We start from the raw sequence: 6,208 nt of genomic DNA, 5'->3' as shown, positions 1-6,208 counted from the left end.
GTATGTACATATTACAAGGTCCAGTGTGCGAAGGCTATTAACTACAAAAATAATTAATTAGACATGAGGACCAAGTAAAGTCCACCTCAAATCACGAAGGCGTTGACTCATGAAAAAACAGTAACACAAACCAAATTCAAGGCACCATTACACACTTCCCTTAAGTGTACTATTTGACTGTTAAGACTTCAAAAGCGTTCCTTGAAAAGCAAGAAGTTTTGAATTTCAAGTATTTCATTAAGTGAGTCTGTGAATGTTCAGTTACATGAAATAATCAACACGTGTTGCAATCAAAGGGCAAGATTTTGATAACTATATGATCAAGTTTCCGTTACATTACTGTGGGTAGGTGGGAAATGCATGGGCCCTCTGGGATATTACTAGGCACAAGCTTATAAAGAGGATAACAGTAATTATAATTATATATACACACACACACAAAGCAATTCACCCAATAATGCACTTCTTACGCATTCCTTACATAAACTGTAGGATATTGAAAATATGTAGGAAGTTGCCCAATACTGAGGTTTTAATACTATAGACATTGATGCCTGCTTGATTACTTGACTTTGAAGGTTCAATATAAGGCATGACATCCAACAGTACTTGGTACAAACTTACTTTTTTTGGACGCAAAGATTTTATTTGTGCTGTGTTTTGTGTCCCAACAGTTGATTGCTCATCTCCATTCCCTCTGACAACACACTCCCTTTGGCCTGTTAAGATACCCCACCAGCAGGACAACTACAGTGGCCTCCACTATTATTGGCTCCCCTTGTAAAAATTAGTAAGAACTGTTAGAAAAAAAAATCTGTTTGCTGAAGAACCGTCATCTTGCATTAAAAAAATGAGAAACACCTTTTAATTGAAACAAGTTCATTAAAAAAACAAAACCCAAAGCCCTCATCAAGAAATAAATGTTTGTTGGCACCCTTGGAAATTTAAATGTGAAGCAATGTAACTGAAGCATGTTTCCAATTTAAATTGGACATTGTTAAGTTGATTGGAGTGTATACAAATTTTCCAGCTGAAATCAATGACTTCCAGATTAACTGGGATACAAATGTAAGGAGACACTGTACCAAATTTCTTAGCCAAGAGAACACTCAATCCAAATGAGGGAGAAGTGTGTTGCCCTTCTTAACTCAGGGAATGGCTATAAAAATTAGCTACTCGCCTGAAAATGCCCATTTCTACAGTTAGGGCAATAATAAAAAAGTGGTCATCAACTGGAACTGTGACAAACATTTCTGGAACAGAACCCAAGTTTATTTTACCCCCACATACAGTGAGAAGGATGTTAACAGAGGCAATAATATACCCAAAGATCACTGTTGGGGAATTGCAAGAAAAAGTAAAATACTGAGGTCATCAAGTCTCCAGAGCCACCATCAGAACAGATTATTTGGAAGGTATGCCAGAAAGAAGCCTTTTCTGTCAGTTATCCACAAATGTAAATGCCTGGAGTTTGTAAAATGTTACTACAACTTTGACTGGAACAGTGTTCTATGGTCTGATGAAACAAAAAGTGAAATTTTTGGCAATAAACACGCAAGGTGGGTTTGGTGTAAAAGATGGATGGCTATAATGATAAGAACCTTGTCCCGACTGTGAAATATGGTGCAGGTTCTGTGATGTTGTGGTGCTGTTTTGCCTCCAAATGCTGTGAAAACATTGTTAGGGTACATGGCATCATGGATTCCATGAAATCAGATTTTAAATCAAAACATGGCTGCCTCTACCAGGAAACTCAAAGTGGGTCGTCATTGGATCTTCCAGCAGGATAATGAACCAAAACATATGTCCAAATCAACCCTGCAATAGTTAACCGACCACAAAAAGTTCTGCCGTGGCCATCTCAGTCCCCTGACCTGTACCTTATTGAAAACCTGTGGAGTGAGCTGAAGAGAAGAGTACACAAGAAAGGGCCTAGGACCCTGAATGAGCTGGAGAGATTATGTAAAGAAGAATGTTCTCAGATGTATTAAGATCAAGATGTATTAGGATCTGTATTCTCCAACCTTATAGATTACAAGATAAGACTCTGTGCTGTTATTGAGGGCTTTATTTTTCTTTGAATGAACTTGTTTTAAGTTAAAGTCAGAGGTTTCTCATTTTTTCAGTGCAAGATGACGGTCCTTCAGCAGTGATTTTTTTCTAACACTTCTTACTAATTTTTACAAGGGGTGCCAATAATAGTGGAGGCCACTCTATCTCTATGCCAATGCCAGGTATGCAAGGTCACTAAGTATACAGCCTGAAGAGTGTAGTACCTGATGGCAAGAAGAGTAACCTTCAGTCTTTGAGGCACATGTGTGGATGACAAGGGGTTAGTAACGGGCCTTTTTAGCTCCTATGCAACCATGCCACGTTTTAAAAATGTTTGGAGAAAGAAATGTCAAAGTGTGAAAGTTAAACCAAATAAACTACAAATAAGGAAGTTGGGGGAGGGGTGATCACTGTGTTTATCTGCTCCTTTGTCCCTAGGCATGCCATAATATTACAAGGGCAGAAGGTGTTGGAGCTTAAGCAATAAGAATAATAAATATAACCAGGTACAGTGGTTGGAATGTTTTCGGCGTGAAGAACTGATACAAAAGAAGAAATGTGATGATGAGTGGAGTGAAAAGTGACCAGTTAACAGAACAGAAGACTCCCATAGTAGGAAAAAAAAAGAAACAGTTTTTGGAAGATCTGTATCCAAGAATGCAAATGCAAGACTGGCAAACAGGAAAACAAGAACAAGCTGCTTTGGTTATATTTCGAGTGTCAAAGATGGTTACTTGGGCTCATGTTCGGTCCGAACTGCAGTTAAATAGTAAAACAGTAGCAAGTAAAAAAGCAAACTCTTTGAAGAAATGTATAAAGATCACTAATAAGTAATGCTCTAGGTAGCCAGCCCTGGAGTTGCTTGACAGGTTTCATTAAAATATTTTTAATTTCCCAAATAAATAAAATCTACCTTTTTACATATAAATTAAAATTGTGATGCAATAGTAGCAGCTTAACAATACTAGTAGTGATGCAGTTAAAGAAACAATTAGATAAAAATATTTTATTTAAACAAATAAGAAAATATACAGGATGAATAAAAAGTTTTGATTCCCACATAAACATGTGTCATTCCTTTATACAGACAATGCATAAAAAAACAATCTGACATTTTAGGGAAATATGGAAGTGACAAAAATCCACCATAGCACAGACTCGGTTTCTCACAAACACCACAAGGCCACCCACTTCAGCTGAACAGCTGTGACAAGATACATGCATACCTAATATGGATCTTTAATTATGACACAAAAAATAATAAATCTGCCAGTACAGTTACTTTACCTGTCTTGTCATATATTTTGTATATTTTAATTGCAAAGTTAATTTTTTCCAAAAATGTCATATAACCCCCAAACGTAACAAAGCACTTGTTCTGAGAATGTACACAGTGCATGGGATTTCTAAAAAATGTCCTTCAAGCAATAAACCATCAAAACCTTTTCAGATAAAATAATTAAGTTATATATTTTCATGGATAGGTACCAAGTTCAGAAAACAAGTCTCAACATGAGTCTGAAGTAATACTCCTTTATTTTAAAATGCCATATTGTAAACAAGATACAACTCGTGTCTATCTCATTTCTACGCTCCACTCCACTGCCACCCTCACTATCTGAACACTAAATCTATCAAAACCTCACTCCTACAGGGGCAAAACAAAATAAGAGACAATAAATCCATTCAATTCTATACTTACTCAGTCCACATGTAAGTTTGCTCACCATTTACTTTTGGTGCAACTTAAATCAATCAATTTTTATTGCATCTCAAGGGAGACTTTGTGGTCCACCTGAACTTGAACACACTCCTGTAACAAAGAATCTCTATGGTAAACTTACTGCAATAATATACTTTTTACAACAGAAAAGGTCAGGTGTATATCAGGTTACATTGCTACCTTGATAGTTTCAGTAGGTCATTATTTTAGCACAACTGTGGAGAAATGTTTTTAATATAAATTATACTTGTACATCTCAAAGTTTTCCAGCTACTTGAAATTCAAACACTTGTGGTGTAAACTAAAATGATTACTTTATGAACATCTAGGTTTATTTTTATTTATTGCAACTGGAGTATTTAAACAGAAACAAACAAAAAGTATGTAGTTGATGCATATTTCCTGCCAAATATCCATTAATTTTCTGAATTCACAATTTTATTATAGGGTGGTAGTAATCCAAAACTAAACCTGGCAGCAACAGGCATATAACAAAAACTAGCACTGGATGGGATGCTAGCCCAGCCCATAAATCTCGACTTAAAAAGGGGCCAATTTAGTTTTGCTAATAAAACTAACATGCATGTATCTGGGTTATAGAGAAAGCCAACACTTATTCTGATAAAGCATCATATAGGTCTACATGTTAACCATGTTGTAAACAATTTCAGTTGGCTATCCACAGAAATCAGCAAGATGCAGGTTTATTAATAAAATGTATCTATTATATAAAAAAATCTTGGGTTGAGACATGACCTTCTTGGAAAGACACTTTGACGTTCCACAAGAACAACCAATTTAAAACAAGATCACGGACATCTAACCTCTTAGTTGTTGGAATGCTTTTGGCAGACACACTTCATGTGCGCTCAGCTCTTAAAAATTGTATACGTTGTAGATGACATGGCAATGACTAAGCAAAGAAGAAACGGCAGCACTTCGAAAAGAGACTCAAAAGCATTGGAGAGAAAAGAATGAAAAAAAAGTAATAATCTATGTGCAAATTCTAAAAATAAGGAAAGTAATAATCAGCCCGGACCAAGCTGAACTGAAAACCTTGTAGGTCCAATCAGGGTCAGAAATAAGACTTCACAGAGATGTTCAAAAACGTTGGTGCAATACACATGCAGTTTTTAGTTAGCCAATAAAAGGTGTCATTTTGCTTGGCTTTTCTCTACATTCATAATGGCTAACACGGTACAACACCCAAGTACTAAAAGTATCAAAAAAAAGAAAGTAAAGATCGCATTAGCACAAATGAATGGAAATTATTACTCCGTGAAATAACGGAACAGCAAAAAGAGATCAAATATATGGACATAGGTGATATGTCAGAAGCATTTAGATATTGTTCGGCTTTAAAGTTTATGTCGGAGACTTGTAGATCATTTAATTCGCGTTGCCATCAGGGAAAAGTAGTGTTGCCTCCCAATGAAGAGGCATATTTGTGAGAATTAAAAACTGTTGTTTGGTGAAAGTGATATCCACAAACACTACAGGCAAAATATCCGAGTCTACAATAATCTTTTCGCGTTTGCATAAATCAACACTCAAAACGTAGATTTACATGATTCTGGACCATACGCTATGAGTATCTGTGGTCCCACAACAATTAAAGCTACGACAAATTTAATTTCGAAGAAACCACAATTTGGTCAGGTGTTATGATCATGGAGAAGCGAAACAACATAGAATCGAAAGAGTATGTAACAATTCCCATGAAAATAACAATCTCTTTAAATTGTATATCCGGTTAACCAAACCCGGGAGAGGGCGAACAAAGCCCCCTAGTACTATATAAAAGATTGCTCCAAAGACGGCCTAACCATGCCTTCTTAACACAACTTGCAAGCACTACAGATAGTCAAACAAAAGTGCATTTCCACATGAGGAAATTAACATATAAAAGAGTGTAATTAACAGACTTAATCCAATATATTTTTTTTTAATTGACTGATGTAGCATGTATGTGTCTTTACTGGAAATGGCTTCAGAGTTAAAGTCATTTAATTGTGCCTTCTTTCGCATGACCAATAGTACCACTGATCAGAAGCATACTGTTATATTGAGAAGGATATCTGAGGGACATAATGGACTTAAAAAGATCAGTAATTTACATACCACTTAATTAGTTTTTTCTCTAATAAATGTGATGCAAGCAGAAAGCTTACGTATAGCACACACACACAACCCACCATACAGCCGGATGCTTCATTGCTGAACAGGAGTTACAAATTCAAACATGGTCTGGTTCTCAGAGGGCTGCCTAGCACCCCCAACTTGATTGAATGCATATAGCACTTCTTCATTTTTAGAAAGTTCTCAACTTTTGGGTAACATAGGAGATTTTAAAGAAAATCTGAGTTTTCAAAAGACAGTATACATACTATATATATTCAGAAACTTTCAGCTATTTGGTGATTTACTGCAGAA

The sequence above is a fragment of the Erpetoichthys calabaricus genome, chromosome 9 (assembly GCF_900747795.2).
Source record: "Erpetoichthys calabaricus chromosome 9, fErpCal1.3, whole genome shotgun sequence".
Taxonomy (NCBI): Eukaryota; Metazoa; Chordata; class Cladistia; order Polypteriformes; family Polypteridae; genus Erpetoichthys; species Erpetoichthys calabaricus.
The sequence above is the reverse complement of the archived record's forward strand: the minus strand, read 5'-3'. Positions refer to the sequence as shown.